The sequence below is a fragment of the Pteropus alecto genome, unplaced genomic scaffold (genome assembly GCF_000325575.1).
Source record: "Pteropus alecto unplaced genomic scaffold, ASM32557v1 scaffold3, whole genome shotgun sequence".
NCBI classification, from domain to species: Eukaryota; Metazoa; Chordata; class Mammalia; order Chiroptera; family Pteropodidae; genus Pteropus; species Pteropus alecto.
In genome coordinates, this window is record NW_006442484.1 from 8,257,119 (window position 1) to 8,279,694 (window position 22,576).

General features: G+C 40.9%; 1 long non-coding RNA gene and 1 pseudogene across 1 annotated transcript; one reads left to right on the plus strand and one right to left on the minus strand.

Moving 5' to 3' along the window:
* The first annotated feature begins 4,373 nt into the window (after positions 1 to 4,373).
* Positions 4,374 to 6,734, plus strand: LOC112470279. The gene is made up of 2 exons (XR_003042920.1): positions 4,374 to 4,426; positions 6,334 to 6,734. It is a non-coding gene; the product is annotated as an uncharacterized LOC112470279 (long non-coding RNA).
* A 7,515-nt stretch (positions 6,735 to 14,249) lies between these two features.
* LOC112470570 lies at positions 14,250 to 14,368 on the minus strand (annotated as a pseudogene).
* Between the last annotated feature and the right edge of the window lie 8,208 nt (positions 14,369 to 22,576).

Consider the following 22,576-nt stretch of genomic DNA (forward strand, 5'->3'; position numbering starts at 1 on the left):
TCGGTTGAATTCCAATTTAAGTGGGTATCCTGTTTTTTATCTGGCAACCCTAATTGGAAATTGAGGAGAAAGACCCTGAGAAAGCAAAAGAGTTGTGACAAATCCTGGGCATGCAAGTACTTTGAGACAATTGATTCATTTAACAAATGCCTTTTAACCTATTTCCTCATCTGGTTTCTTGGTCTACCAGGGCCAATACGTATAAGTTGTGCATTGGGTTCTCGCAACATCATTTTTTTTCTTGGGTACACCATTCATAATGTTGATGTTAAAATTTACTTATAATTAAAAAAACAAAAACAAAACACAATGCTCAGTGCTTTAGCCAAGCACTAGTTTTAACTAGCATTAACCAGCATTAACTCTGCACTTAATAAAAGAAACTAGGCGTATGATTGCCATTCTCTACAATCATACTGAAGCATAAAGGTCATCTAAAAAGGGCAGATGTCAGGGTACATGGAGGGAGGAGGCACCCTTTTTTTCCATTGCCATGAAGGTGACAGCCTCTGTCAAATGACTGCATGTCTGTTGGGTTGCAGGCAGCTCTGTTGCACTATGAAGGAGCTACGTGACCATGTGGGGAAGAGCTACATGACCATGGAGCAGGCCAGTGGCAGGGACTTCTTTAATGGGAGAAGCCTGGGTCACTTCAACAGCAACGTGAGTCAGACCAGTGCCCAGTTAGCCTATCCTGCACCCTCAGCTCCTTTTACAGCGTAAGTTGCATGCTGTGCAGTGTGCCCTGCATGAGAGCCAAGGAGACAAATGACACCTGTAACCTACTCCAGTCCTCCAGCACATCCTCTGGCTGGAGAAAGGAAGCACTGAGAAAGGAAAATTCTTTTGAATTTGCATAAAGGTATGTAGGGGCTAGTGGTGGCCATGCGCACCCTCTGGAGTTCATAAGACTGATCTTGGATCATAAAAGAAGTCCTTCCTTCATTCCTTTCTTTCTTCCACCAACCTTTTTTAACTCTCTCCTATTTGCTAGCTCACTAAGCTACAATCCCTATCTCAAGGGGCCCCAGGGTCTGAATGGGGAGGGGAACAGACATGAAAGTGAGTGACTAGAACAGAACAACATGGTTAGGGAAGGTGCTCCTGAAGAAAGAGAAGGAGTATCTGCCCAAAGAGGTAAGAAATTGGCTCCAGATCACATGGCTAATTGTCATTGGACAAATCCCCAATGACAAAACTTAATGAGAAAGGTAAAGACCTACAGCCAAATGAAAAGAAGTTATTAAAAAGGGGGAACAAGAGGACAGGAGATGCAGGAGCAGAAGGAAAGAATTAAAGGAATATTAGAAAAGGGTGTGGTGGAAGTAAAAGAAAGGAGTCCAGCTGAAATGAAGAAGCCTGTGACTGTGTGTGTGTGTGTGTGCGCACGCACACACACACACACACACGCACACATACATGCATGTGTGTGTACTGTGTCTGAGTTTATGTGTGCTCACATCAGAGAAATACACATAAGAGTTGGGTGCACTCTGTGAAAACCATTGAGATAGTCACTTTACAGACATTGCCTCATTAAGTATTGTGGCAATCCCGTAAGATGGTCTTTATTATTCTTATTTTACAGATAAAATCTTAGAACTCAGAGAATAAAACCCAAGAAGCCCCAGTTGATGTATAATGGAGCCCATGCTGTCTGCAGTGCACCACAGGAGAGGCAGAGCTGTCCTTTACTTCTGGTGACTCAGTTCCTCCAGTGCCCCTCTTCATCTTCCCTGTGACAGGCTATTGGTTCAAGGCAGCAGCCGAGAGTCCCAGAAGCCTTGGCCTTGCCAACGCAGTGATCTCAAGAGCCATAAGTGGGTAAGGTTAAAGTCACTGGCATGGAACCAAAGCTGCCATTAGCACAGAGTCCAGATAGCATTTATGGAGCTTTCTGTCTCTCTTAGCCTAGGTACACAAGGCCTCCCAGTTATGTTAAGTAAATAAATCTAATCATGGAAATGAACTGACCCAACCACAAGACTCAGCCTCAAATTCCTGGTGATTGTCAGAAAATCCAATTAAGATAGAGCTGAGCCTACCATGCTTCAGAAAGATAATCGGGGGCAAGGGTATAGGTTAAGGAGCAGATAAGAAAGAAAATCATATCTTAAAATCCATTAAATGAACCTTCCTCTTAAGCAATACCTTTTGTGCCAGAGAGGGTCCAGGAGGCGTCTGGAAGAGAATTAAATGGAAATTGGGAATCAGCCTATTCCCCCTTTTCCCATTTTCCTGAGATTCTGGTTGGGAAGCATGTGGCAGGCATAGGAGATGGGGACATGCAGACCTATATGCCATTTAGAGAATGCTGGGCTAGAATTGAAAAGGCCCAGGGTCAGATATGGTCTGGGCTCCACCATCAGTGAGCCATTTGACATGTACTCATTGAGCTTTAAAAAAATGGATGCTAGAACTGGACCAAAGCCACCTCAGAGGGTAGCTTCAGAGACGCAGGGACATAATGGATATACAGGAATTTGAAAAAGTAAAATCTATCTTGGCATAGTGAGCTTGTGTTTTGCATAATTAACCAGCAAACAAAATATTGGCGTGGTTGCCCAACAGGATAGGGAGAAGATTTATTCTTTCTTTCATCTATCCATTCACAATATATTAAGTAACTATATATTCCAGGTCACAGAAATAAATATAACATTGTCTCTGCCCATGTGTCTGTTTTTCTTCCCATTATACCCCTAACACTTAGCACTACGTTAATATTTAACAGAGTAGATACTTAATAAACACTTGTTGAAGAAATGAATGAACTATCAACTTTGTAGGGTTCAAGACAAGTAAACACATTTTCAATAAAACATGATAAAGCTATGAGAGAGATAAAGGGGCCCTCTCTGGCTGGGGAGAAGGAAAGAGGGAGCATTGGAAGAGTGTGCTGTGAGAGAAGGTGCCTCTGGATAAGAGAGGAGAAAAGCGGACCAAAGCAGGTCAGGAGGGCCAGAGACACTCCTGGAAGCACCACCATCCTCCATGAGGAAGAAGGTCTCAAGGATGGAGAAGTCAGACGTAGCCTTGCAAAGATACCCTGCAGGTGTCCAGCTAGGTGAGAGAGAGAGAGAGAGAAGCTGAATGAATGGAAGCTGAAAACACGTGAGTGAGACTTGGTTTAAGCCAGTAGAATAGGCTGTGCTGGGGACCAGAAACTAAAGTGGAGAGTTCAGGAGAGCACGGCTGCGGAAGAAGGGCAGGAAGTTGAGAAGGATGGGCGGCTGTGACTTACTGGGATGGAGGCAGGGAAATTGGTAGAGGCGTGGGTGAGCGCATGCGCACGTGTGTGTGTGTGTGTGTGTGTGTGTGTGTGTGTGTGTGTGTGTGTGTACGCGCGCGCGCGCGTGCGCCCATTTAAGAAACCAGCCGATGATGAAACTGACAAAGGCGAGGGTACTGAGCAGCCCCCGGTGGCCACCAGTCAAAGGTGCTCGAGGCGTGGGGGAGGGACAAAAGGGCCCCTCGCAGAGCCGTACACGAGCAAAAACAAAGCCATCTCTTTGGAACAAAAATGAAGCAGATGTGGCCGGAGAAAGCCAAATATTTTTGAGATCATGTGAACAATGGGGAAAAGTCAATTCAGGCAAGTCTGAATTTGTGCAGGGAGCCTTCAGCGGCTCTGACTTCTAGACACTTTATGAGAACGTCCTTTGCCCCTGCTTTCCTTCTATCCCCGAAGGAAAACAAATCTGGCTAAATGAGACTAGACGGCAGAAACGAAGACCGTCTCTAGACTGTCGCAGATGGCACAAGCGGGGCCGGGTCAGAGGTGCCGTGCTGGTAGCACTGCGGCCAGTAGCTCGGTACTGTCACCCCCAGAAACGCCCACCAGCCCCCGTGAGGCGGAGAACGTGGCCCTTCATAGAACTGGGACAGGCGCAGCGCCAAGGAAACCTTTGTTTTCCTCTCTAGCCCCTCCTGCCAACTGCTTGGTATTTCTGCCTTATAACATTGCTTCTTGTACCCCATCCCTGATTCTCAGTACTGCAGCCTCTCAGCCCCACCCCCAATGCCCACTGCGAGTCACCTCCCCCTCCCTTCTCTAAACCACAGCATCACACAGCAGGGCCCTATTGCAGTTACCCATAAATGCAAAGGCAAGGAGCCACCAATACCTGGTTGAGGAGACTGCGTTCAATTAGTACACTCCAGCTGCCATTAACCCTGGCTCCTGTCCCACCTCTCCTCCCCCTCCCAGTGCCCTCTCTCAACCGCCCTGCTCACCCCCATCTATGTAAAAAAGCCATAAAGCCTTTCTCCAATCGCCTTCTTGGAGTTTATGCAACCTCCAGAACACAGGTTGATTGGAAAGGTCTCTCTCCTGGATAACAACAATTCAATGTGCCTTGACATTTTAATAGCCTGCCATCCTAGTGAACACAATCGAGCAAGGCAGTGAAGCAAAAATCATTAGGTAAGCAAGATAATCTAAGCAGAATCTGCTGCCTGCACTCACATCTGGGGGCAGGTTGCACAGCTGGGGCAGTCCACAAAGCTCATTTTGCCCTGCAGTGCCTTTGCATGAATGCACCAATATATGCTCTTGTTTAGCTAGAGACACACCCCTGCAAATAGATTTTCAGAGATAAACACACTCAGTCAGTATAAACTCATTGAAATCCCAATATGAGGTAGCTTGAGAGTAAATAAATTTTCAGTGAATCCAAATAACTTCCACCCCACCAAACCACCACCAAATTAAACTTCCTGCTCTCATTTCAGGTATGCTACATCCTGAGAATGAGGCCAATATTGATTGGGATTCCTAATATCAACCATCTAAAGGCTTATGTATTTCCATGCGTATATATGTATTCATTTATGTAAAGATTGTGAATATAGTGCCATGGCTAAATATATAATTTAAATATAAATATATGATATAAAACATTTATGCTTACTGTATACAAAATACTATTATAAATGTTTCACATCTACGAACTCATTTAATCCTCTAAACATGTCCTATTATCCCCATTTTACAGATGAGGTAACTGAGACACAAGAGTTGTCCAAAGCCATCTCTGGTAAGTGGTAGAGCCAGTATTTGGATCCAAGCAATCTGACTCCAGAGTCCAGACTCTCATCCTCTATGCTATGGTGTCTCATAAACAGTAAATTACACAAATAAATATAAAATGTGTTGCATGTCTTTATAAGGTCAGTTCATTCCTTCTCAAATGTGTATATTTACAAAGACACAACACATGTATTTATGTTGATACTCAAAAGGTGCAAAGCAATAACTGACTTCTTTTCAACACAAACACCTGTGTTTATGTATTCATTCACATTCACATATTGAGCATCTTACAAGTCCCAAAATCATGTGTTGGTATTGAGAATACAACAATTAATTAGACACAACTGCTATCCTCAAGTAGCTCATAGCTCCTGGGGAAGTCAAACCAGCAAACCCATGCTTGACTTTGCAGGTGGCAGGTTAGAGACCTACACAGAGCTGCAGAGGCTGAGAGGACATTCCACACATATCCCCCCGCCCCGTCCCTCTCCCCCCCCCACCCGCCCCACAAGCTTCACACATTCCTCTCCCAGAGTCTTCATGGGAAGCCATATGCCTACTCCCATGGAGTTACCGTTACTCCAAACACCTGGAGAGCTACGTTGGGGAATCTCCTTCAAGACCAGATTATAAGCTGCCCAAGAAAATGAGCCTTGTTACTTGATAATTACACATAATAATAACACACAAACTCACACCCCTTTCTTAGGAAGGAGGTAGGAGTGACATCACAGAACCCCCAGGTGGAAGGAGGGGGCAACAGATGACAGAAAATTTTTTCTGTTGGATTCCAACCCTCCCCAGTCGTCTATGCTCCACCCTCTCTCCCTGCGTGGAAATTCCCGCATAGATCCGTTTCCCTGGGTGCTGACTTGGCAAGCTATTCACTTTATGAATATGACCCTCAAAGGGGAGAGCCCCTCTCAGCAGCCCCCGAACTATGTTATCACCGTTATTAAGGAGCTTAAAGAGGAGCTGGGAGGACGAGACACCACTGGAATTGCAGCCTGATTGTGATTGATGTGTTCCTATTAGCGCCTCAGTGTTATCTCTCTGGATGGCAAGAACAGCCAGTGGCTTGTAACACAACAGATTACCTGAGTTCTCAGCCTTAGAAGGATGTTTAAATAAAATATAGTCCCTCTTAGCAAGAGGCTCATTTTCTCCACGAGGCTCCCAGACTATTTCATGTCAGCTCTGATTCGCTGCGACTCTCCTCGGTAAACATGTCTTATCATTAATAATTCTTTACAAGCACAATCTCCAAGAGTCCTATCTCTCTCTCTCTCTTTCTCTAGGTGGCTGGACTCAGACACATCACGCCTCAGTTTGGGTTCCAAGGTGCTTCTCTCTGGATTTTCACCTGCCTTGCCAAAAATGATTGATTACCCCGGGCCAACTGGGTGTCCGGCAATACCCAACAAATGACTTTGGCCCCTAACAGCAGGCCTTGGCCAGATAGAAATCAATATTTCACCATTAAAATCTATCAAAGAAGAGTTAAGGCACCATCTGTCCCTGCCGCCTCTCTATGGTGTGTGAACATTAAATCCGACACTTGTACTACATGGGTGATCAATATATAGTGGTTCACAGATCATTTGTGGTTCCCTTTTAGCAGTGATGGATGTCTAGAATCGTTGTGATTCATTTTGTCAGACCATTAAACAGGATTCTGTCCAGTTCCTTCCTGATTTCATTTAAAGGATCATTCTTCACAGTTCATAAGAGGGAAACGGTTTTACCAATCTGCTTCTATTTCAATAAGTCACTTTATAGAGATTTTGTGTCCTCCAGACTGTAAAAATTCTGGAGAGATAGTACAAACAGACCTCTAAAACTATTCACTGCATGACATATGCATAAAGTGTGAAGAGAGGAATGTAAATATGTTTACCTCTTTATCTTCAAATGTTGGTTTTAACCCTCTCTTGGCTGGACAGCTGGCCTGTAGGTGCTCCAGGAACAGTGCCTGCCACAGCAGTGAAGCTGGAGACTGGGGGCTAATTTACAGAAGCAGAGGGAAATCCTCTGAACCCTCTATACCATGACTAAAAGCAAATGGCAATGGCTTTTCCAGAGGTTGCTTTTCAGAGACTTTGATTTCTAGAGTCAAGATGAATTACCTCTTACCCAAGTGATTGGCAAATGCCTCTCTGTGCTCCTGTGTAGTGTGCCATCCCAAGAGAAGAGACACTGACCATGCCCTTGAGGGCAGCAGTGGACAAACGTAAGGACAAGCATGACAATAACAGCTACCATTTGTAGAGCACCAACCTGCGCCAGGCACTGGTCAGGTCCTCCACAGTCCTATGAGACAGGTAATATTTTCCCCACTTTCCAGTGAGGCGACTAAGACTCAGAGAAGTTAAATAAACTGCCTAAGATTACCCTAGACAGAGACTATGAGAATCGGGACTCCAACGTAGGCCTATCACCAGAGTTCACATGACTGTGATCAGCTCTTTACTGGTGGCCATTATTTTGTGGATGGTTTCGTTTCAATCAAAGTGAGTTTCTTTCAGTCCTCCTGAGTGCACCAACCAATCAGAGAATTATTAGAAAATAAAATTTTATTTTACTATAATTTAAGTAAATCTGTAGCAGGATCAACAAATAATGTGCTCCAAAGCCAAACAATTGATATTAAATTATTTTCTGGTTCTGAATTATTGGACAATTATATCACTGTAGCTGATATTAGTATAGATAAGCAGATGTTGATTTAAATATTAATAGAAGCATATGCACATATGTACATATACAGATACATATGCATATATAATTTATATATGATCATTATACATTATATAATAAATACATATAATTTTAAAAGCTTTAAAGATAATTAGCTTTTCCTTCTTTTCTTTCCTTTTAAAATAAAGTAATTAAGTCTCGGAAAGAAGAAAACCTGGCCCTGGGATAGGAATCATTTTCTGACTTTGAAGTCAAAATACTGTGCCAAAAAAATTGTAAGTAATAGAGTACTACTCAGTTATGATTTTTTGGTGACATATTTGTTGAGGAGATGATGGGAGAGAGTTGTATTTATTTTGCAGTTGAGCAGTGGGGGAAAACCCCCTTCTGCTCAACTGCAGTGAAATTCTCATTCACTAATCATTATGCCCCCCTGCCCCGAGGGGAGCATTCCTTATAATAACAGCAGACGGTAAGGCAGGTCATGCCACTTCAGACCCAAGGCCACCTGGCCAGAGCCATGCTGGACACAGCAGCACCCAGGGAATTTCCAGGCCAGAGAACTTTTCAGAGGCGTGTGGCATGGCAGAGTTTCGATCTAAGCTTCAGAAAGACTAGGCAAACACTCACCTGTGCTGCTAGTTAACTGTATCACCTCAGATCAGTCACTTAACCTCTCTGAGCATCTGTCTCCTCAACTGTACGAGTGACGCTGGTCACACCTACCTCACAGGGTAATTTTGAGGATGAAATGAAACCGTATAAATTTCAGAACAAGTCCCAGCACAATGCATGTTAGTTAGCGTCCTTTTATCCCTTTCTTCTCCCCTTGCTCTCTCCTCCACGTTACTCCATAAATTTCTATTATACTATATTTCAACCTCCAATAAAGAACTTGTAATGAGTTCTGCCACATAAGAATTTATCTAAGTCCTTCCTGATTCTAGAAACATAAAACCTAGAAATTAAATCGAGAATTCTTTGGTCCAACTGTTGACCCAGTGTAGGAATCACTTTCACCACCTGCCTAACAATTCATTTTTGATGACCATGAGCTCAAGATGTCACAGGGAAGTCCCCCTCATTACTGGACAGTCTTTTAATGATAAATTTTCTGCTAAACCTGTCCCCATGTAAATCTTATCTATTAGTCCCAGTAATAATTCCAGTCCATGATCACCTCATGTTCCATATAATAATTTAACAGAATGAAAAGAAATGGTCCTTTTAATTTGTGATAAAACTACTTTTCTGAAGCATTTTGATTATTGGACTAAAATCCAAGAGGATTGTGACTGTGCCCAAGTTGCCTTTATGCATGTCTTTTTGACGTTAGCTCTGAGTACATCCCAGCTCATACTGAGTGTAGTGAAGAGTTGTGGGTTTTTTCCTTTCTTTCTCTTTTGTGAATCTCCTGGTTCCTTACTACTTTCTAGGTTTTCTCTGTCTCTGCAGTTCCATTATTGAGCAAGGAATCCAGAACTGCACAGAGCACGATGATTCAATGTTATACTTCAAGTTTCAACCATCCATTTCTTCTTTCTTTTATCCTTCTAGTCACTTTTCTTCCATCTACTTGTCCTTCCATTTAACCATTCTTCCATCTCCAATATCCCAATCAAAGCAGGAATTCCAGTACATACCTTGATCTGAACAATGGTCCTTAATAATGGAAAGTGATAAACTTCAGTCCAAAAAGCAGTGGCAGCCTCAGTAGCTGATGAGCACCTGTTGCCCACCTTCGTCAATGATCCAGACATCATAAGCCCCAAGTGGGCAGGCTTTCACATACGCCAGCACCCCAGGGCATGTCATTGTCTCTCAGCTGTTCCCACCACTCACACACTTCAAAATCATAGAATTGAAGTCAATAATTCTCTGTTGAACATTCCTAAGAAAGCCACACTTACCTCTGTCATGGTCATTCAAGCCACAGCAGCCATAACCTAGGCCACCAGTGCTTTGCTCTGCTAGGCTGACCAGTTCCATGATTACTCCTGTCACACTTAGGTTAATCGTGTGGGCACAACTCAGTTCCCATTTCATGCTAATGTGTCATGTCCCAAATATTAATATCTTGAAATGCCAGATTGCACGAGTACATCCTTAACCAGGGGGTGCTAAAACCACACTCAATTAGAGACCAGCCAAGACTCAAGCACGCCCGCTTGAGCCCATCAGATGTATAGTGGCACAGGTGACACAGCCATCAATACACTCTGAGGTTTGAAAGACACTAACCCGACCTCTCTCCCTCTGTTGGATTAAGTCATAGCAAAACTATTTCTAGTGGAATAGGTCATGTATTCCTGAAGATTTCCAGGAATTCCAGACATTCTCTTGCTCTTTATCCCAAGGTAAAACTATATTTTTTTTCAAGATTTTTTTAGAGCTAATTTTAGCCCCACTTTCTCCAATTTAAGTCCATTCTGAGGGCTTAAGATTTTTGTCTTTTCATAAGCTATTCTCCTTTCTAATAATAGCACTATTAATTGTAAACTTATCATATGCCAGGCATCATATTGGTTGCTTTATGGCATTATTTCATTTAATTCTCACAGCAGCCCTCTGCAAAATCTGTTTTATTATTCCCATTTTTAGATGAGAAACTGAGGTTGCAAGAGTAATTCACATAATATCACACTGCTGATAAATGACAGAAATAGGATTCAGACCCAAGCTGGACTGACAGTCAGAGCTACCAAACATGTGGCTATACGTCTATCAGAAAAAAATATAGTTTCATATTTTCACCTTACAACCATAGTGGGTTTTACATGGAGTTCTGAAAGCAGAATCTAGGCCTGATTAGAAACTCTTATAGTTGTTAAAAACATCTGCTTGACTTACCCTCTAAGTCATACCGTGCTCTCTAAACATCGATAATATATTTTTTTTTAATTTCACTTTCAGCTCCTAATCAAAGGGGCCAGCCAGCCTATAAGATTCTGTGCAGAAAGAATGACTTAAATCATCCCTTTCAACTCAGAGCCACATGGGGACAGAGTATCAAGGAGAGGTCAGGGCATTTCACTTCTTTCCAACCATGAAGCTCCTCGGCCAGCATGGGCCTAGTGAGGATTTCAGAGCCAGGCTGATATCCGCCACCTGTGGTGAGGAAAGAAGCTGGGTGGCTAGACCAGTCCTGGCAGCCTGCACCTAGGCCTTGATCACAGGCAATCTCAGACCATCAGAGGCTATTTCCTGGAGGTAAGCCAACTCATGGTGCCCTCACACTCTGGGAAAAGGGCTGCAGGGAACAAATGAGGAATATTACAACTAAGAAACTCAGTCAGGGGTCCTCAAGTGTCTTCCTGGATGCACTTAGAAATATGACAGTGACTTGTTGCAATGACTGAGGGTACTGTGGGCAATTAGTGGGCAGGGCGGGTTATGCTAAGTGTGCTCTAATGTGTGAGACATTCCCAAGCAATGACAAATTGCCCATTCAAAATGCCAATGGTATTCCACTGACTGAGTCCAACTTTCTCATTTTACACATGGGAAAGGATTTGAATGATTTTCCCCCAAAAGAGACCTACAGAGAATTTTTGTTTCTGCTCAGTAATGTCAGTGTCTATTCAGCTCCCCCAGGAAAAAATTTCATGAATATTGTTGCTTCTCTTTAAATTCACCAGTAGGCCTATAGTCCCTAGAAATGGAAAGGGAAGTGATAGTCACTGAATGTGCCAAATCCTGCATTAAGTACAATACTTAACACAGACTATCTCATTGCCTCTCCGATGAAAAGAAAGAAAGAAAGAAAGAAAGAAAGAAAGAAAGAAAGAAAGAAAGAAAGAAAGAAAGAAAGAAAGAAAGAAAGAAAGAAAGAAAGAAAAAGAAACATACAGATGAAAGATGAAAGAGAATATCAGTGGTTTACGTTTGCAGTCCACTTGGGGTACAAAAAGGAAGGAAGGAAGGAAGGAAGGAAGGAAGGGGACAACAAAACAAAAACATGGGAATCACGTGGTATTGGAGGAAAGAAGACTGAGGCTCGGAGCGATTAAGTAAGCTGACCAAAGTCATACAGCTTGTTCCTTACGAAGGCAATTTCAATTCAGCTCTCCCAGGCAGCAAAGTGCTTTCATGAAGCCACATGAAAGCAGTGATCTGGGCTCCAAATCAGACCTCTCTCTGAACAGCACAAATCACACCTCATGTCTTCTAAGACTCTGCCAACTTAGAGCAAAATTGAGGAAGGCCGTCCTCATCTTGGAGCCTCTCTCCTCCCCACCACCACCAGAGTCGGCCAGGAGGAGCCGGTTCTGGGTTACTGTTACCAGGAGTTTTGGTTTTTCTTATAAGAGTTCCTATGCTGTGTGAAAGACACAAAAATACAAGGAAGGAAGCTCCCATTGCAGAATGGGAATGGAGAGGGTGATCAGTGGTAAGAAAATGCAGAACATCTTTCCAGAACTGCTACCATGTCACAATTTGCCTTCCATAAACCAACTTTTAGAACCTGTCAAAGAAATAAACAGGCTTTTGCCTGGTGCTTCCAACCAATCGGAGGGGTTTCCTTTCTTTCTAATTGAACTTGACCCATTCAGTACAGAGAGGAGGGGAAATAATAGTGAAAAGAGAAACTTTGAAAGTAGGGGAGATGGCACTTCAGTTCAGGCCCCAAGACTTTCAAAAACAGGAAAATGGAAAAGAACAGTAGTGCCAATAAGATAATGACCCATCTTGGCAATTTTTGAAATCTTTGTGTATTTACTCAGAAAGTGGCTAGTTTGGGGTCCCCATTCTATTGCTTCTTAGCCTGTGATCTAGTTAAGTGCCTTATTTTAGCCAAACTCCAAGTTTCTCATCTGTATTAACAGGTCTTTTCCACCTCATAGTGTTGTCAGTAAGAATGAACATGGAAATAAAACACCTATCACATAGTAGGCACTCAGTAAGTGGAAGCAGCTAGGGCGGATTCACTAGAAAATGGAGTGCATAAGATGGCTTTGGATAGGTAGGTGCAAAAGAGCTCATCACCTCCAAAGCTCTGACTCAGCTATTATTGCCAATCTCTTTTTTTCCTAAAGAGTGGGCAGGGGTGGGGGAGCAAGGAGGGGAGTTTTCAGGGTAACAAGACTAATCAGGATTTCACCATCAAAGCAAATATATCCAATTAACAGCTATTAGAGAAGCATTTTCTGGCACTGTGCACAATGAAGGCCATTCCATCTAGTGGAAATTAATCTTAATTATTGGTACCTGCATACATACGTGCAAAGGGAAGCAACTCACATTAATCTACATTAAACTTAATAGCAGTCCGTGTATTATCTATTCGGAGTCAAAATTGACTGCTGGCCCCTGCACAGATATCTGCAGTGCTAACTCAAGTAATTACAGTGCAGTGAGTCTCAAAGACACAATTTGTTCCCTTTATAATAAATCAGTTGCTAGAGCTTTTTATAATTAAAAACCAAAAGAAAAAAATAGAACTGTATAGGTAAATGTCATTTTCTTCTAAGGGAAGGAAAAATACATCTTCCTGTTTCCTAGTGCGAAAGGAAAAAGAAACACCCTTCTCTAATGGAATCCCAAACAGAGAGATAAATACAGTGTTAGGTTTTCAGAACTTTGGAAAATAATGTTTTTAAAACCTCAAATTTAAAGCTTCTAAGAGGCCTTCATTTCATTTCCAAGGTGATGGTAAGGCTATATGAGAGAGATGTCTTATATTAAGTGAAATTTCCAATAGTCTGGGTCAGGATGGAAGGCAAAGTCGATTTTACTAAATTCTACTTAAGAGAGACCCTTTCCACTAACAATGGGAAAAAGAGAAATGATGACTATGCTCTCTCTTTCTGCCCACAACCCTTTATATCAGAGCATTTATTATGCATTTATTCAATAAATTTGTTTTTAGAGATTGCCTTCCTTTCCATAGATCTCTTTCATTTTTGTCATCCCTATCTCCAAAACCATGAGTCCTACTTCACCTCGACTACTTCAGTTAGGGCTTTTCTTAGTTGCCCAGAATCATACACCTACCGGTGTTCTATGACTTCCGAGGCCGTCTAGTCCAACCTCCATAACAACCAGTGTTTCCTAAAGTGAAGCTATAACCACTGAAACAGGGGTGATTAAGCAATGTAGAGAGAACACAGTGACTTCATTTGCCAGGTGCTGACTGGCAGGCACACATTCCACATCAGTAAGAGAGCCCATTCAACCTCTGCAGTTGGGAGACAAGCTTATCCAAGTCAGATTTTACTAGGCCTGCTGCTCCCCATCCCATCATCTAGACCCTGGCTCACCCCAGTATAAGACTCTTTCTAAGCCCCTGGCGTCTCCCTGCCTATTCTCAGCTCTCACTTCTGGCCTTCCCCCATAGGCCTTCCCTCAGCCCACTCAGTACTCCTCCTGAGTCCCGACCAGGGATGTCATGTCCAGCTATTGAGGTTGTGTGTCTAATTGCATATTGAAGGATGCCTTCCAGAACTATGAAATTTAGTAGGCATGACAACCGCTTGGTACTCCATCACCACTATCTTGCCTCAGTCTTTTTTTTTTAAGCCTACAAGACCTGGTATTCCTAAGTGGTCTCCCATACAAGTACTAACCAGGCCCAACCCTGCTTAGCTTCCGAGATCAGATGAGATTGGGCATGTTGAGGTTGGTATGGCCGTAAACTTGCCTCAGTCTTAACTCTCTGCCTTGTACCTCCTTCAGCCTCCCCATTCCTTTTCCACATGTGCTACCTGCTCTCAGTCTCCAGGACTCTTTCTCCAGCAAAAGCTATTTCCTTCCCCTCAACTCCTCACTGTAGGACATGGAAGTTCATCTCTGACCCCATGTCTGGATCCTACCACTCCCAATCCCTCCTCAAATCTTTCCCAGTCAGGATGAAACTTCCTCTTGGATCACAAATATCCTCATTGCCATGGTTTTTCCCAGCTCAACTCTCTAAGTGTGTGTATAGCTCTTACTGCTTCCCTCTACCTCTGACAGCTATCTGCTTTGTGCTCATTACCCAATACTGTCATTTATCACAAGTTTTAAATAGAAAACCATGTATATGTTCCCTAGAGAAATTTTAGAAAATATAAAAAAAATTAAAAAGGCAGCCTCTTGGTGTTTACTACTTAAATCTTCTTTCTGTAGTAGACATATAGCACACATTCTAATATACAAAATGGACACATAATTAATACTGATTATTAAAATTATTGTTATTGCTTTTTTTGAATAGGTAATATATGCTCCGGTCTGTCATCATCCTGTTCCAGAGTCAATCAGTATTACCTGCTTATTTTATACTTTCTAACAATAGTTTATGTATTTTATACACTTCTAGACCACCTTGTGTGTGTGTGTGTGTGTGTGTATATATATATACATATATATACATATATATATACACACACACATATATGTGTGTGTATATATATGTATACATACATATATATATATATGTGTGTATATATATATACACATGTATTATGCATGATATATATATACACATTTATAAACGTATCTTTTTATACAAGTGAAGGGATCTATCATGCTTCTTTACACATTGCTACTTTTGCTTAATAAATTTTAGATTTGCATTAGCTTCCTTTTTAAATATATCTAATTAAAACAGTGAGTAAATAATAACACAGTTGGAGTTGAGGTATAGAAAAAATCATGAGAGAGGTATTTGAACAATCAAAGTTCAGAATACACTGTTCATAAATTCTGCCACTTCTCCTGATGACCTGACCTTATCCATAAGTTGCCCTTTAAGACCTCCTTGGATAATGATGGGGAACTCACTTTCTCAGGAGCTAGTCTTAGGTGGTGAGGTTCTCATCCAGGGCCTCTTCCTGTTGTTATTGAACTGAAATGTCTCCACTGGTTTCCCAGATCTCTTAAACCCAGTGATCTCATCTTATAGGAATTCTTTAGCATTTAAAATTTATGTCATCCATTTGGACACAATAGCTATTGCTTGGTAGTGTTTCTTAACCATAGCATAGGAGGCTGTCTTGCCCTTTAATTTAATTTTAAGTTTCCAAAAGGCAGAGACCAAAGCTTAGGTTTCTCTTGATCCCCTTCCAGTACCTGCCACAGTGCTTCCCACAGTGCACCTGGAAAACATCTGATCTTCCAGATCTCAGCTAGGTCATCATGTCTCTCAACCCTCCACCCCCGGAATTTTTCTAGTCATTGTAATTGTTTGTGATCTGTATGCCCAGTCGATCATACAAAGCCTGCCATTTGTTTTCATACATACATATGTATTTGGTGAATAAATAAAGAAACAAATGAATATTAAGAGGGAAATACCGTGGCTTTTTTTTTTTTTGAAAGACAGCAATGACACATACGGTAGTGTTGAATTTCTCAAGGGGATCTAGTGGAATTCAAATGCTAGGGACACTCTCTTCCAGGACCCCAGGAACATTGACAGGGCTACCACTTGCCCTATTTAACAGCCCTAGGGCTCCATTTACAAAGCACCCAACCATAACATAAGCTTTAGAAACACAAAGTGGGAAGCTAATTTTCTAGGCCATGAAAACTTCAGGACAACAGGTCATTCAGAGAATTTCTAGAGAGCTTTCATAAGTTTTTGAGGGCCAGAGAGACGAGAACTAACATTTATCGCACTCTCGTTTTGTGCCAGCAATGGAGTTTGATGTTAAAGGCAAACTTTTTCTCTTGCAGGGATGAAGGGTGGAGCCCTGGAATCATTTCTAAAGACCACTCCTTCTTTCCTGCCCTCCACCCAGAAACTATATCCAGCCTTAAGTTGGAATTTTCAGTCAACCTACCAAAGAGCACTTCCTGAAAACTTCCAGCGGAAAAAAAAAAAAAAAAGACTGGTTCTGTGTCTCAACACTGTAGTTAACAATGTACAGGAAATTCACATAAACAGCTAAACAATACTGTAAATAAAATGCCTCTATTAAACAGTCAGGCAAGGTTACTGTTGCGAAAGGAGCACAGAGCTTTAAGGACAAAGTGTTTGAATCCTGGCTTTGCTACTGTTCAGCTGACTTTTGGGAGTATGCTTCAGCTTTCTGAACTTATCTCTACAACAAAAGTAATAATGCCACCTCACAATTGTCCTAAGAATTAAATGAAACTTGATAAGATGGCATGCACGAAGGTGGGCGGAAAATGCATGTGGACTTAAGAAGGTGATGTGTCAGAAGTGGGGCACTGAGAGATGTGCAAAAGGAGAGGGGTCTGCATTGGCAGAGGAGAGATCATCTATGTAGTGTGATGAAAGACCCTTGACATATTCATAATTGCTTGTTCTTCCTGTTAGTCTTCTCATCCACAAGTATTCAATGAGCATTTACAAATGATGAACAAGTCAGACACAAGCCCTGCCCTCGTGGAGCTTACAGTTTAACAAGGATACAGACACATAAAAAAATGACTTGAATTTAGTGGATTCAGTGCTTCAAGATGGGAGGGAGAGGTATGAAATGGGAGTGGTTTCTAATCCAAGAAAGTGAGCGAGGAGAGACCCATTAGGGGCAGATGACATCTCAGCTTTCAGAGGCAAGTAGAGTCAACCTAGCTGGGGTGGGATAGAGCAGAGGAGGTAGAAATTAAATGTTCTAGGGAGAATGGTGGCTGAGTTCTCCACTCCTTCAGAGAGTATCAGAGAAGTAAGCAGAATACAAGTACCTGGTTTAGGCAACTAAGTAAGAGGTGGTATCATTGACTAATATGAGATTTTGAAGGAAGATGTTAAAATTAATTTTGAATATGTCAAGATCGAGATTCTAAAAAAAAAAAAAAAGATTGAGATTCCTGGGAAATAGTCAAAGGAAGTTGTGCAAGAGCAGATGAATATGACCCCAAATCAGGAAAGTTCTGGACTAGAGACAGAAGTTTGAGAGTATATGGATAATAAATGGATATTGGGCTGTCAATGAGATTCCCAGAGAGTAGGAGCAAAGAGGAAGAGAAAAATGCTATCAGAGAACCCTCTAAGAGGTGAGCAAAAGAAGGGAACTCAATACAAGAGACTGAAAGTCAGCTGGAGAGGTGTCGTAAAGTGTCACAGAAACCAAGGAAGGAGAGTGTGTTGCCAAAATGAGATAAAATTTGAGAAGGATTTATTGGGTAGGGCAAAGTGGAAGTCTTGGTGACTTGGGAAAGTTCCAGGGAAATCCAGATTGCCAATGCTGAGAAGGAAGTGGGAAGCAGGGAGGAGGAGACAACCAGTGCAGGCAAAACTTACCAGGAATTTTTTATGATAGTTAAGATGAAAGACAAAGAAGTAACTGAAAGGGGATGAGTATAGGGAGGGTTTTGAAATGATATTGTTTTTTAAGGTGGGAGAGTCTTGAACATGTCTTAATACTCATAAGAAAAAGCCAATAGGAAGGAAAGGCTAAAAAAAAAAAAAAGAGAGAGAGAGAGAAGAGAAAAGAAACAATGATAGAGAAAATATATATCTGAGTCTTAATACTCATAAGAAAAAGCCAATAGAAAGGAAAGGCTAAAAAAAAAAAAAAGAGAGAGAGAGAAGAGAGGAAAGAAACAATGATAGAGGAGAATCCTGAGGGAAACAGGTAGAGATAGAATCCAGGAGATATTTCACTGGAACAAGAATGAAAGAAGATGCTGTATCTGTTAGAAACTCTTTCAAGCTCAAATAACAGTAAGTCCTCTAGGATCACAATCCTCTAGGATTGTGACTTGAATTCAAATTTTAGAAGTCAAGAGGGTAGCTTTTTGCTACCATTAAAAAGCTCAAGGTTGGAAGGACTCAGAATAAACAACCCTGTGATTTGCTTCATCTTTGCCTCATGCTTGCAAGGACGCTGCACCAGCTCTAAACATCACACCTTTACATGACCAATTCATAGTCAGAAAGCATGGGTTGGTGCAAGGCAGAGAATTTCTTCTTATATATTCTCTCTCAAATGAAAGAAAAATACTTTCTAGAAGCCCTCTAGAAGACATTGATATATCACATTACCAAAAATTGAGACTTCAGAGTCAACCCTAGACCAAAGCTGGCCCAGTTTCTCTGAAATAAAACATCTTCACCTAGCACCCAAAGAAAATCAAGACTCCATGGAAAACAAGGGGTGTCTTGAGGTTGGAAACGGCAATGTCTGCCTCAGAGGCACAGAAAAGGTAGGTCAGTGAACTTAGGGTAAGAAAGTTGAATAAATTCTCATCAAATGTCTATTTTTCTCTGCAAATTTGTCATCTGCAAAAATGAGAGGAAAGAACTATTGGGATATGAGGTCTGACAGGAGTGAAGAGATCTAAAATAACCACTGTGGAGGAGAGAGTGAACTAACTGAGGTAATATCTAAAATTCCACGAGGGTCCTAAGCAGGGAAAATGGTTGGGGAAGAAATTGCAGACCAAAGGAAAGAAGAGATGGGTGGAAGACCTGCTAAATGACAGCTCTGCCCCAGGTGTTCACCAGAATTTCCCAACCTCAGCACTACTGGCATCCAGGGCCTATTAATTCTTTGTTGTGGGGAGCTCTCCTGTGCATTGTAAGATGTTTATCAGCACCCCTGGCCTCTACTCGCTAGATGCCAGTAGCACACACTGCCTTCCTCCACTCCTCAAGCTGTGACAACCAAGAATGTCTCCAAACATGTTCCCTGGGGGGCAAAATGGTTTCAGTTGAGAACCATTGATGTATAATATTTTATTTAATCCTACAGAGCAGGGATTGCAATCTTGCTTTCAGGGATGGAATTAAATACCCAAGGACAAACAACTAAGAAGAGATGGAGCCAAAATTCAAACTGAGGCTACTAGAGACAGTTTTCCCTCTGGCCCTGAGCTCCATTGACTGCAATGCACTACTGGCGCCACCACTAAATGGGAACTCTCCACCCTTGGTCTTGGCCTTAGCCTCTCCATTAGAGCTCAACACCCATAGAGTCACTTTGTGTAGTGCTCTGTTTTTCCGGAAAGAATTAGAGAACTCATAAAAATTAAATCTTTACAGGAGTTCTGTATGCTCTTTTTCAAGATGTCAATCATTTGGGTAAAAAAATGTGGCAACATTTTCCCAAGGACTTGGAGGAGGAAACCACCATCTAGAAAGGAAAATCTTTCAAGCTGGAATGTGCTCTAGGCTGCCTATTTAAATGAAAAAAAAAAAAAGTTATATGCCTGGGAAACATTATATCTGCCAAAGTGATATGAGGGTCGCACTGTAATAATGATAGCGTCAACTTCATGCTGCCTTTCATCCTCAAGACTCCAAGAAGAGCCTTAAAAATGAAATTTTATACGAGTGCACACAAAAACACACTATTGGCAAAATTCACACATATATCACTTTGTCCACCTCTCTAATGAAGGTGGAATGCGGTGGCAGATGTTTCACAGCTGCCTGACCCTCACCCTCTAGCAGTTTAGGACAGGAAACCGAGGACACTCGATCCAAGAGGAATTGCAGGGAGAGTCCAGGGAGGTAAAATCTAATCCTGCAAATTGGAATTTAGCCAAATACATGGGATACCCTTCATATCATTGCCTCATCCCTTACTCCAAGAGACTGAATGAAGAAAAATGACAGGCATCTGTGTGCATCAGAGAGGTCATGCTTTCCATGTGAGGAGAGCTGGAACTAGGAAAGATCCCTAACACTGGAGGCATATGTGCTATCCATACAGTCTGTAGCCCAGCCTAGTAAAGTCAAGGTTATATAGATTTTGTTCCCAGACCAGTTAGATATCATTACTCTGTTGAATAGCCATTGGCTGCATCCCTGTTGCATAGATGGCTCCCAGCCCTATTACAGGATAAATCTTTTCATAAAGAATGCCTCATTAATTTATGTGGGTGGTAGGGGAGAAGAGGAGTTGAGGTTAGTATCCTGTCTCACTAGGTCAGGCATGACAGACAACATGAGGTGAAAAAAACTATCTGTAGAGCATCTAGCTCAGGTCAGGTCTTTAGCTAGGAGCTTTACCTGTCATCTCATTAATCCTTACTAGGTCTTATTCGAACTTTACAAATAAAAGAAAAAAAAAAAAAAACGGACTTTCAACAGCTTAAGAAATTTGGGAGGTTATACCCCTAATAAGCCGGGATTCAAGTTCAGGTCTACCAAACTCAAAGTGACACATAGCTGTTACCACCACATCAGGACATAGAATATTGCTGGCGTTGCAGAAATCTCCTCCAAGTCATTATCCCTCTTCTCTAGGTAACCACTCACTGTTCTTCCTTCTATTATATAGATTAAATTTTGCCTTTCTTCGAACTATATATAAATGGAATCATGAGTATGAATTCTTTAATTCTGATTTCCTTTGCTCAATAATTTACTTGAGAGATTAATCCATGTTTTTGTGCAAAGTAGTAACTTATTCATTCCCATTGCTATATAGAATTCTACTGTGTGAATATATTATTCATCCATTCTACTGTTCATTGACATTTAGACTGTTCCATTGAGGGATATTATGTATGAATAATGTTGCTACAGACTTTCTTGCCCACATGTTTGCATATGTATACCTAGAAATAAAATGCTGAATCATAGGATGTATATTTGTTCACTTTTAGTAGATAATGTCATAGTTTTCCAAATTTTATACAAATTAACACTCCCACCACCAATATATGAAAGTGCCAGTTGCTTCACAGTCTCTAAAATTGGTATTTTGAGTTTCAGATGAAATTTTAACCATTTCTATGACTGTGCAGTTGTATCATATTTTAGTTATAATTTCCTTGAAAACTAATCGACCTGAGGACATTTCCATATATTTATCGGCCATTTGGATCATTCACTCTTTTGTGAAGTAGTCATCTGTTTTTATATATTGATTTATAGAAGATCTTCATATATTGCGGCTTGTCTCTTCACTCTCTTTGAGGTCTTTTAGTTCTTAATTTTAATTATTTTAATAAAGTCCAACTTATCAATCTTTTTGTTATAATTTGTATCTGGTTTAAAAAATATTTGCCATCCAATGTGATAAAGATATTCTCCTATGGCTTCAGAAAACAAGTCTTAAATTGTTATCGCTCTTTTTTTTTTTTTTTTTTTCCTAATCCTTGGAAAAGTTTGTGAATGATCGATTTGTCTTGTCTTTAAATAATTGGAAGAATTCACTGGTGAAGCTATTTGGGCTTGGTGTTTTATTTTTGGAAAGATTTTATCTGCCAGGAGGAAAAACAAGAGGAAAAAATAGACCATAGAAGAAGACCTACAGGTAATCCAGATATTAAAGTTATTTGATACAGTCTTTACCTGTGATTAATTTGTATCTATTAGAACATATAAGAATATTTAGAATTTTTGTTTGATTTTTCTTTTTTCTTTCTTTTTTTGGTCAATATTGGCAACTTGTGTTATTCAAGAAACTTATCTACTTATATTTCCAAATCTGTTAGCATACTATTCTTCGTTATATGACTTTTTAATGTGTCTAGGATCTGTAGTAATTCCCTCTTCATTTCTTCATATTAGTACCATCTTTATATTGGTACTGTGTGTTCTCTTTTTTCCTTCTTGATCACTCCTATTGACGGTATATCAATTCTTTTAGTCAACTTAAAGAAACAGCTTCTAGCATTATTGATTTTGTTTCACTAATTTTGTATCTTATTTCTTTATTGCCTTCTTTCTACTCTTTAGGGTTTACTTTGCCATCACTTTTTTATCATCTTAAAATGAATGTTAAAATAATGAATTTTAATCCTTTCTTACTTTTTAATACATTAATTTTAAGGGTATACGTTTATCTCTAAGTATAGCATTAGCTATATCGCACAAGTTTTGATACAATTTATCTTCACTATCATTCACTTCAAAATATTTCTAATTTTCATTTTGATTTCTTCTTTGAGTTATGGATTTGATTTACATATAGTTAAACTTCATTATGACCAGAGAAT